Source organism: Pseudopodoces humilis, chromosome 4 (genome assembly GCF_049639895.1).
Source record: "Pseudopodoces humilis isolate 2021_Gansu_Grassland_sample_001 chromosome 4, ASM4963989v1, whole genome shotgun sequence".
NCBI classification, from domain to species: domain Eukaryota; kingdom Metazoa; phylum Chordata; class Aves; order Passeriformes; family Paridae; genus Pseudopodoces; species Pseudopodoces humilis.
Genome location: NC_142203.1, coordinates 21742796 through 21755267, shown reverse-complemented (window position 1 = coordinate 21755267; position 12472 = coordinate 21742796).

Sequence of the window (12472 nt, the reverse complement as noted above, 5' to 3'; positions counted from 1 at the left end):
CATCCCTCTGGTGTTTCCTGGTACTATATATCAGCTTTTAAACAATGACATGTTTGTGTTGCACCCAGAATTGTGAACAAATTTCACACGTTGTGAAAATGTACTAAATGAACTCTACAACAAGCAGCCTTGGACATGCTGAAACAGAAAAAGCTTTCCACACATATTTCATCTCCTTAGATCACTTCTGAAGTAGTCTTTGGTTCTTCCTGTTCTTTGCCTAATTTTTTTTTCACAAACACACAGAGGCACACCACTGTTGTATATTGGCTTGTTTGCAGGGTTAGAACTATAAAGTCTGGAAGTTGGGTGATTTTATCTTTAAATATTTACTGGCTTTTAGTAACTAATAAAAACAAATATTTTTTTAAAAAGTTGTGTGAGTACAAATTTAAAATATGTTTCAGTCATGAGACAGAGAACAGAAAATAATACTTTAGTGAATTTCAAAGTGTTCTATGTAAGTTTTTCCATATACCTGGCAGGCATTAATTACATCAGTGATGCACAGAACCTACATGTTTTTATTATTGTTCCTAGAACAATTTATAGATACAGAGATTGGATTTCAGAGCTTGCGATATGAACAAAGATGAATGGCAAAACAAAGATGTTTGGCAAAAGCTAACCAGTAATTCAGTATTCTTAATATCCGGTCTCCCTCTCAGTTGATCCTTTGTAAAATATTTAACTGGTTATCACCTGACATTGCCCATCATATTTGTAGCTGTGTTCTTTCTTCAGGAAATCTTCTAATGGGTCGAGTTAGAAGTGTTCCTCTCCACATTAGAGGATAGGTTTCGTTCTTAAATGTATTTTTTACTGATTAGGTAACACATTGTTAATTCACGTGGAGGAAAAGGTTGCACTTTTTTTGGAATCACTTTCAGATTCATAGCCCTTTCTTTTGTCTCCACCTCACAACCTGACCTGAAGGTTCTGTTCCCATCCTGGGCTGTCACAAGAACAGACAGAGTGACTGCTGGAGACAGAGCCTGACTGATGTGCCTGGTGAGGCACAATAATAAACCCAGGTGAAACTGGTACTGGTGGTACTGGTTGATGCAGCAGATCAAGAAGGGTGTTAGTTCACCTGGTAAGCAAGGGAAACATCATCCCCCTCAGGGAGACTGGCACATTCTTGCTGTTGAAAAATGGGATGGATCTTGGAAGTGGAGTTGGTTAAAATGACTGCCTCCAAGAGCTACAGCTGCTTCTCCTGGCAACCTGAGATGCTGCAGAGGAAGGGAATACAGGGGGATTGTATCACTGCCCCCACTACTACTTCTTCAGTGTAGTTAATCATCCAGGATCTAGCATGTTCTTCTCCACAACCAGGTTCAGGGGTTCTCTTTGTACGTGCTCACCATTTTAATAAATCTGCGTCTATATTCTTGGAAGCAGCATCTGTGGGGTCCTTAACTGGCCCTACCTGTGTTTGAATACACCATAGGAACCACATCTTCCATTCCTCTCTTCAGAAAGGAAATGGTGCAGAAATTGGGAAGGCTGTCTTTTAAGTGCAGCTCTTCACCACCCTTTAAAATAATACTCAGCTTGGGATTTCCTGTAGGTGTTGAAGTGACTAATACAATTGTATTACCAGGATAAAAGTCTGTACTCTTCTGTACAATGCAAGCCTTTTCTTTGTCATTACTGCACAAAATAGGCTGTGTTTCCAGTAGTAACTGAGACCCTGCAGGAGCAAATATCTGGTGCATGTATGAAACAGGAGAACTTGGGTCATCTTTGATTCTACCCAGTTGCTAAAAGAGGAGGTACTTCTTTAAATGCAATTTTGTACTGGCTTGCATCAAACTGCAGTATGTCACATCTGATATTTACAGTAGTTTATGTACTGAAAAAGGATGAGGTGAATTTAAGGTCAGGAGGATTCTGTAAATGCTATTCCTGCTGTTCCTTCTGTAATCCTGCATGCCTGTGTGGGGAATAGTCCAAACTTTTTACACTTGTGTGTACTTACACTGGGCCCTACCTAAGTTGGTGCTGAGCACCTGCAGGCATTGGCATTGGCAGATGTCAAACTTCTGTCAGTCTCCCCCCAGACTGTTTCTTCATAGTAATTAGATGAGCTGAAACCTTATAACCATACCTTCAGGCCCAGCCACAGCTCTTACAGTGATCCAGTCTAGATTTGACTTCTGTGCCTCATTGCTCATTTTGATCATTAATTTCTTCCTTGTCACAGAACACTTCATAAAAACTGGGAAGTCTGCAGATCTAGTAAGTTAGATACTTAGGGAGAATAAACACATGATATAACAATGCACCACCTGCACCGGAAAGACAGCCTGGTGGTTATAATTAATCAATATCCCACAGGTGACCGTGGTCTTCTGCCTTTGACAAAATACTTGGCTTCAGCCAAAGTCTGATCTCAATTACATGCACAGAAATCCAAAACAATTTCACTGTATTCTCTGATGTAAACAAGATAGAAGTTCAGGCTTCAGTTTCTTTCCTTTATTTTTTTCTCTCCAAAATATGATATTCCACCAAGTTTCTGATCCACAAAAATTCTGAGTTTGCGGCATACAAAGACATACACAGTGAAATTCTACCCATCATGACTTGGCAAATCAACATTTTTATGCCTGTTGAAACTTAAAGCAGGATAATATAGATATGGCCAGATATATAGACAATAAATGAAAATAGGAGGGAGGGAAAAAAAGAGATTAAACAGAAGGGCTTGAAGAAAATAAAATGCTAGAATCCAAAAGGCTCACCTTTTTGCCTTCATGATTAGTATGTCTTTTATTTTTGACACCCCGGTTTTTAAATAAATGTAGCTTGGGCAACGAGAGATTTGAGCCCTCTTGACACTACACTGATGAGCATGATGTGTATTTCCCCTTCTTAGGAAAAGTAACCTAAGGAGCATTATAATCCTTCAATATATTTCAGAACTTGGGAATCCAAATCCCTTAGAATCCTTTGTGACTGGTCACTGGTCACTGTGAATCTCCCATGTGTGCCAGGTCTGCAGCAGACTGTGGACACGTGGCAGGGCTGTCAGGGAGACCAGCACACAATGGAAATCACTTCTGTCACCATGTGCATTACTCAGTGATGGGGGCAGCCAAGTGGCAGCACAGTGGTGGCAATTCTGGGCATGGGAAGCTGCCACAATAAGCTTCTCTGTGCAGCCGGTGGGTGGTACACAGCAGGGAGGAGTGATGTGGGAAAGGGCTGGAAGCTGCTGACAGTTCCTATGTTCCACCCAGCAATTCCCAAATGTGCTCCTTCTCCCAACCACCTCCCACCTCTCTTTCCCCAGGTTGAAGCGCATCAGCCAAGATGCATCCTCCCAGGCATTGGGGCTCCTTCCTGCCTGCAAGCTGAGGGTCCATGTAATGTTGAATAGTTGGGGAGAGGGTGGTGCCAGTGCCCAACACTTAATGGGTGGCCTTGCCTCTGAGTTGTTTTCATCAAACCCAGATGGTGATGGTGTGCCAGTCTTGGTGCTTTTCTTCCACATGGGTCCGTGTCTGAAGGCTGGGCCCCAAGGCTAGGGAGTCACAGACCACGAGCAGCACTGTGACACAGTGCTGAGACTTACTTGTCAGACTGTGGTCTCTTCGCATGAGAGTCTGTCAGACAGTCTGGCTTAGAAAGGAAATGGTCATCTCTCCCACTGACAGCGCCTCGGCTCTTATCACAGTCAGCAGGAGTAACCTGCTAAGGTTCCTGGTGCTGCCTCCGGGAACAAAGCTTAACTTGAAAATCATGAGCCCTCTCCAGGTACAGCCTGGTCAGAAGGCTGACAGTGACCTCCTCTGAGCCCCATGTGTGACTAGGACTATGACTGGGCCTGAGAGAGCACATTTTGTGGGATTCGTATCCTCCTTTTTTTCCTTTTTTCCTTTTCAAAACTTATTAATTATTGAAAATAAAAGAGCAAAATAGGAAACAAACCCAAAAACAATTAGAGCCAAAAGAACAAATAGTATACTAGAAAGCTAAGTATCTAAATGTTAAGAAAACATTGTGCAGTATGTCAGATGAGTGATTTTACAGCACCCTCTGAATTGTTCTCATGCAGCATAAGGATCCAGGCACATGGTGCTTTGAGGAGTTCTCGAAGGATTCCTTCTTGAGCATGGGCCTCTGGGAGTCAGGAGGAATGCTGGGAGTGAACTGTCTTCTCCTTCATATATATTGCTGCTCTGTGGTATGTGCATCTTTCACTCCAGACACATGACAGGAGTGTGAGAAGCAGGTATTAGATAAATATTACTGAGGAATAAAACACCTGGCATTGAGCAGGTTGCTCAACAGATTTCTCAAGTAACGTTACTTGAGAGCAGAAGCAACCAGCTCTGTTCTCCATAATCCCTGTTTGGGAATCCATTTGCAACGACCTATTTCTCATCAGCATTATAGAAAATGCAAAAGATTTTACATAGTCATATAAGTCTATATGTGTCTGACTTATTCTAGAACTGGTTTGCAACATTAAATATTAATTTTAACTTCTACATTGTCTGCTATAGTTCAGAAGATCAGGCTTCTGGCAAATTTCAAGTTCCTAGCAAACCACTGAGCCAGGGTCCATTTCTTGGAGATTAGAGTGGGCAGAGGAAAATGGGACTGATCTAAAATGTCATACTCCAGCAATCAGTTTCACCAGTGGTGGTAATGAGCCTTGCCTGGCAAAGGCTCTAAGCCTGAACTAATGGCTGGTCTTAAAGTACTTGGAGAGCCCTGAAGAGAAGGTGCAGTGCTAGTGCAAAGTATTACTCTTATTAGTCTGTCAGATGCCTTAGCAGTCTGTATGGAGTTCTTAGTGGCTCTCCAGTACTTTTGGTTCTTAGTTTCACCCTGGGGGACTCTCCAACTCCTTCAGTACTCAGAAGCCTGGAAGAAAACCTGATGTCCACTACAACTCACTTTCTCAATATATTTCTCTAAGCATATACAGATAATCAGGACACTTTATGAGAGTAGTTTATGGCTATAAATGCCTTCTTTCAATATATCCTTAGTACCCTTCACATGCCTTTTCCCATAAACTCTTTGTCTGAGTCTGTTTAGAAGTAAAACATTCTAGTCCAATATCAAGTATTTTCACTCTTCTCTAAACAGTACATTTATGTACAAAAAAACCTGGAAATCAATGTTAGCCACCAGGAGACATGATCTTGAAGTCATACTGCAGAAGGAGGTCATAGTTTTAAAGGAAGCTGATTAATTGCAGATAGAACAAACTTTATGAAAACTTAACCATATGATAATATTTACTTCATGTTGACTCATATGCAAAACCTGCTTAGAGCAGTACTTTAGAAGAAGTTTCTGATCAGAACTCATTCTTTCAATTTACATAAATAAAGAAAATACCTGAAGTGTGTTTCTAGATGTAGAAACAGATTGGTCTCAGCAGCTACAAGACACTGTTCAATCTGAGATGGATGCAATAGTACTTGGTAAAAGACACAAAGATCCAGAGATAGAAAGAATGCCAGACTCACACATGGAATTTGCATTATTTTAGTGAATAGAATCACCTTCAGCGTTGAGGCTTATTTTCCATGCAAGTCAGACCTATGAAAGACTAAATCATAATGCTATTGGATTACAAGAGTTCAACAATTTCAAATTACGAGAAGTGCTTATATTGCCACCTGCTGGGCTTCCTTGCTTCACCAGCACAAAGACAACTCAGCAAGCACATTTTTTCAAGTGCTTCTTGCCAATAATTTAAAGTTGAATGAACAAAGAAAGTAACAGAAAAAAAAAATTAGAAAAAAACTATCAGTGTTAATGTGCTTGTGGTTCCAACAGACTACTTCTCACTAATCCCCAAACCCCTCTTTAGAAAACTAGCTATACAAACTGGTTTTTGTTAAAACACTAAATGTTAAAAATTTTGGTTACAATCCATTTTTAAGGTCCATGTTTGATCACTCTTACTACATATGAAAGTACCTGTTTAAAACACAGAACAAAAATATACTTGCCATACTCAATAGGAGTGCTGTTTTGCTACAGTGCAGTATCTAATACTGCAAAGACAGGGTAACAATAAGTATTTGAACCCTTTTAAATAGAATTATTTACATCTCTTCTATGATGAGTGTTTTAGTCACTTCCATTGTTGTACAACTACTATAGAGTGCTGTGGCTGCTACTGTGAGACTGTGGTTTACAATTGTAATCAACTTTGTCAATGCAGCCATCACTTAGTTCTGTTTTGTGCAATGCAGTTCATCTACAAGATGATGCAGCATGATTGGTGTAGATGTGAGTGATGGCCCAAATTAGTGACAAGTTTGCAGCAAGCAAAATGCTTCCTGAACACCTTTTCTCACTTTAGACTTAGAAAAATCATGAGAATGGAAACTAGTAGAAAACAGCTGCATATAAGACTTTGCCATTACAGTGTCATATCTTCTGTGAAAATAGTATTCTTTCTTCCACAAAAACAGCTCTTAGGAAAAAAGTGAAATTAAATCTAAAAACACAATACATTTGGGGGATTTTTGAATCTAAAGATTTGGGTAAAATAAAAAACGAGGTGTAAAAAATACTTTTAAAAATTCAAAATCAAAGTTAAAATTGTGGTTTGGCCCTCTAATTTTACTCCTGAGCAGAATCTAGTTCCTTGACTACTATGCTATTGAATAGAGACAAACAACTTCCTAAAACTACACTTCCAGGTCAGAGGATTTATGGCTGTTGATAATCAAGTTTTTCTTGGAAAACATATAATTGAAAAACATGTTTCACATTTATGTTTGACATTCATCAAAGGATTCTAACCCTCTATTTCTCTTAGACTTTAGGTGATGCACTCTGAGAAATACAACATGAGTGGAAATACCTGGGGTTATTTTAAGGCAGTTCAGTCAGATGCAGTTCAGAGCAAAGGATATCCTGCATGCTGCAAAATCTGTCTGCAAATAGAATGTGCTAGCCTATTTGGATCATCGTGGTTAGAATGCTTTCAAGGTAAGAAGCTGGTGACTTGAACTTAGCTGGGCATTTAAATGCAGTGCTGCAGACTGTAGCATGGCAGCGTGGTTGGACAGCTTCAGATGCAGCTTGTTCTCTCAGAAAGGCACAAACTTCCTCATTGACCCAAGCGGAACAGATCAGAAACATCTGTATTTACCACAATGTGGAAAAGCACTGGGTATGTATTGTAACTCTGCTCTCAACAGCTGGTATCCTTTTCCTGCTCTTTTTTCATGACAAACATCTTGCTTACATTGGAGACTGCCACTCCCAATGCCAGCTAAGCTGGGTTTTCATAATTGTTTTCACTAATGAGAGGAGTGAAACTTTGACATACCTTCATGTCAATTTTTTCCATGAAAAAATATCTCTAAATGGTTCTTCAATGGCTGGTTCATTTTAGGATAATATTGCAGCTTTTGGATGACAAAAGAATAGCTACTCCATATGGCTGTTTTAAACCTGTATCAGTGTAATTTTACTGTACAGAAATTTATTACATTTTTTATTTAAATGAAGGAAAATACATGATAAAAATAAATTTGAAAATAAAATACAAAAGTCTCCCCCATAAGTGAGCCAACCAAGTCACAAGCAAAACAACCATCTACAAAGAGAGGTGTTACAAACAGGTTTTGGGCATGAAAAAAAATGCAGACTCAAATTGCAGATAATAGAGACAGATGGAGACTATAAACTGGACTAAGGACATTCTCAAGAAACAGAAAAAAAGCAGAAAAAGGGCTGTTTTATTCAACTTTGACTTCAAATAACTGAGTTTATCTTTCCATTTATTTCAGGCTGCATTGTTGGAACTGTGTTGCAAAGAAGCACCAGCTGTTAAGGGTCAGAGCTGTCCTCCCTGGTCTTTTCTGGAAAGCAGTGAAACTCCTAGACTTGCCTGGAACATGCTGACATTTAGTGTACCCCTCAGACTAGGAAGTTAGTCTGGAGTCACTGACCAAGGACCTTGGGACTTAGGTTACCAACTCTCCTCCATACAGAAATTTTCCCTTAGAAGAGTAGCTTACTAATATTTCAGAGGATCACATTCAGGAAAAAAATCAAACTATAGATCTGATAAGACTCTAGAAATTCTTGCTTAGTTCTAATAAAAAACCCTCAAGACATTCATAACATATACATAATTGCTGGAACCCTACTGGATAGAAGCTCCCTTTGTTCTTTAGTCTTAGAAATACTATGCTGCCTAACGTTATACTTGTCCTTTACTCATCATCAAGCCCACAGACCTTCTTCAGATCCTTCCTAACATGTGACAAACTTTTGCACAAGCCAAAAGCTCATTCCAGCTACCAAATACAGGTACAGTTCTCTAGTTAAACACAGCTGGATCTCTTGAGATACGTAGGCACATAACTCCTGTGACCATAGATGCTCAAGAGAAAGAGAAAGGCCTCTTACCTCCCTTGAAAATAAACTGCCTGTCCAGACCACTTCATGCCACAGTCACATTTCTGACAACTCTCTATTCTCTCTGGCATTCAGGTCAGCTTCACAGACCAAATTGAATGGGAAACACTAGAGAATCTGCTGATATTTTCCACAGACTTTTTCAAAAGAGCTAAGACAAGCTGACATGAGTGTCCTCTCTTGTCTTTTGAGAAGTCTAAATTTTGCTAAAGTTGATATTCTGGAAGTTGTACTAGGTATATTTAATGCCACATTAATGAGGAATTTGGTGTCTAGTTGTTATGTTACCTACACAAGATGAAGTTTGTAAAACATTCGTGGGATCCTGGGCATGTCAAGATTAAGTATGCAGAAGTGTAATTCTGTGAGTGCTCACTTCTGCCCTTATACTTACTTTATGAAAATTCAGAGCTGAAATATGGCATCCATGACAGATCAAACAGCTTCTCTGTCTTGTCTTTGAGAAGCTGAATGGACCAAACCTCTTTATTCTCGTAGCCACAACTGTGTTTTTCAAAATGCATACTCCTTTTGCATCTTATCCTCCGAGTTACATAATGTAAGTATTTCATATCAAGGGATTAAAAACCCTCCATGTGGCTCTGCTGTACTATTTGAATGCATCCAGATTACAGCTTTGTAACATGGAATATAGTATGTGATCCACATTCCTGACTCTGGCTTCTTCCACACTGCATGCATTTTGCAGCCTCATGTCAATACACTGGGAAGTTTAACTATTCTCCAAGAGGTATTCAGAGAAGATACCTGTCCAAATGTGTCAAATAAACCTTAAAGGTAAAGCAGGGAACAAGGAGGAAAACAACTACAGGGAAAGCTATGGTGGCTAACAAACCAGCATTTGTTACAAAGATGGAGTGACTGGAGAAAGAGGTTTTGGAAATCTGCTTTTATCACAAGCTATATCTGGCAGAGCTCTTATTTTACATCTTTCCAGCCTTTAAACCTGGTATAAATAGACAGCAGTAGGTATGACTTGTTTTGGATTGGATATATTACAATAAAGTGTGAAACTAACCCGAAAGAGTCTGTTTCCTAACTTTAGATTTACAAGTCCTGTGAGCTAACCTAGGTAAATCTTTTTCCCTTTAAGGTGCCAGAGAAAGTAAGGAAGGCAAGGCACTTAATTGTTTTGAAATAAATTTCCTCTTTCTGATGAGACTGGCAGTTTATCTTCCATTTGAGACTGTATCTTCAATTTTTTTGTCCAGAGATCTCTCACTGCTGCTCTAAATACCTCCTTATCACAATCTGACTTGGCAGTCTGATTCAGCTTCCAAATACAGGGACAAATCCTAAGCCAGTTAAAACACTCTTACCTCAAGAAGCAGTTCACTCTTGTTATTTACATGTTTCATGGCAGGCCCACTTTCTTGAAGAGATGGCATTGTTTTTAAAATACATCCAACTTTCAGTTTCCTTTTTTTACTTGCTACCTTTGAATTCTTGAATACCTAACCCAGAGATACCATTAGTTACTTGCAATATTTTTCTTAAACTTCTGTTTTCTGTCCTGAAAAATACGTGACAATTATTATATTTCATGATAATCTGGAAGAACCTTAGAGTCCAGTATTCTACAGGCAATACTGTAATACAAGGCTAGTTTAAATTTATTAATATTAGACCTATGCCTATGCATAGTTTTGTTTTAAAATTAAACAAATTAAAATTTGTTTGCCAAATCCTGCCATAGATAATCAACTGATAATCTCAGTAAACTGTAAATTCTGGGTTTCTTACTTATGAATTTGACTAGCAACAAATTCCTGCTTGGAAATTGTTCAGCTGTTTTCTTCTGGAAAGAAGTGTCTTTAATCTGGATATGTACAGGCTATCAGGGCTCAATGTTTTTTTGAGAAGTTAAACAGTCTGGCCTCCTGGAGTCTCACTTGTCATTTTCCTGCTCTGAACTCCGTCTTCTCAACTCTAAGAAGATTACAAAACTTTTTCTTCAACTGAAAATGACAGAAGTTTTTTAATATATATTTAGGAGGAGTACATAATCATTGAGTGCTCCAGAGCCAACAATACTCTGTGTATGTCAGTTATGATATTGACCAAGGAATAAACAGTAACAGCATGGTGGGTTTACAAGTCCTGGACTAAAGCTTAAGCATTCAAATTGTCTGTAGTCAATACTGAAAACATCATTTCTACATGGTGCTATATGCTTACTAGGTCTGTGGCCTGCACAGAGAAATCACAGATCCATATAAGTGCTCACTATCTTTAATTAGAAACTGACATTACATTTACAAATGTTTTTGTTCCTCAAGTTGTGGTCTATTCACTCCTAGTAGTCCCTAAGAAAAGAGTCCATGAAACTTGTTCAGGCCTATTAGGCATTTTTACCTACTGCCCTTAAAGATGCAGGACCTTCTGAAGTTTGTATGGTAACTGTGACATTCCCAACTCATAAATTATAACACTTTACATATAACACTTAACTGCAGTTATTCTTTCATTAATGCCCAGTTTTTTACATCTGCAGTTAAACTCTTCTAGCTTGACTATGATCTTCTGATTTGCTTTTATAAAATGTCTCATTTTTTATTTGAAACTGGTAGGTTCAAATGGCTGAATTGAAACATAAGTCATGGCTTTTATTCATGATGGGAAAGTGCGTGCTCATTTGTTTAATGTGATTGAACTTTCTCAATCCATGTCCTGACTTTCTGTATAATTTGTCCAGAAATAGTTTTAGCTGCCATCAGCACAACTGTGGGAAACTAGATGAAATGTCATTGGTTTTGAAGTACCAGAAGATATTTTTCAGCTCTTTAAATGTGCAGTGGCAGTAGGAAACATGGGGATTTAGCTGGAAATAACATTGACCCAACAGTGGATGAGATAACATTAAATGACAAATCACTAAAGTACGGAAACAAAGGAAGCAAAGTAGCTCAATTTCTCATTTCCTTTTCCTCTCCTGCAAAAGAAGTCTAAATGACACATGGCAAGCAATAACGAGAAATGCCCATAAGATCTAATTTTAACTCTGTTGAGAGCAAACCATGCAGGCACTCTCAGTGCTTCTCCCAGTATACAAAGCTTGCTTTGAACTCATCATCATCATCATCATCATCACCATCATCATTGGCACACACGCCAGAGCTGGTGAGCTCAGCAGAAAAGCTTGTGACAGAACAACTTTGGGATGTGAGTGACAGTCTGAAATGGAGCAATATGCACTCCTATGTCAGTGATTTTTTTATTTCTACATATTTTGGAACTCATTGTTCCCATGAAGTTGTGGAGGGAATTGAATGCTACAACCCTTGAGATCTTACTGAGGGCTGTAGGCTTCAGCTGAGCTTCTGCATGCACTGGTCTCACCATCAGCCCTCACCGCCCAATGCTGACTTGACTCCGTGAGTGGTAAGGCTCACTATTTCTCAAATCCTACATTAAATTCAGAACTCACCAGCAATCACCTCCTAGCAGAGACAGCTCTTAATTTGTCAGATCCTCATTTCCTTTTTAGAAGATGATGCGGAAAATATACTCTAGGCTTATAGCTTCAGGAGTTCCCATACAATGGTACTTCTGGGTAAGACACAATATACACTTAATATTGGCACTTTTTTATTATTCATAAACATTCAGCTCATCAGACAAATTTTACTGCTTTTTGGGAAAAAATTCCAGAAACCAAAAAATAAACACGTGTAGAGCTGACAATGAAACAGAATAAGTCTCCTGGGTGAAATCTCTGACAGATTTAAAATCATGAAGACACTATGTCCAACTTTCAGAATAACACAGGGACTCCAAAATAAGAATCCCACCAAGAGGCAGAGCTGAATTTTTAATGCAAATCACTGCAGTGACTGCAAAGGCTTAATTTCCTTAAAATATGTTTTTGCTTTTGAAGTAGATGTAGTGAATCTCAACGACGCAATGAGGTAGATGTAGCAAAAAAATGCTTACTGTATCTAAGAAAAGAGAGTATTCCAAGAAGAGGAGGGGACACAAAGGTGAGATGGTAGGCCATCCATAATCCTCCAATTACCAAACCACTTGTCAGTGGACC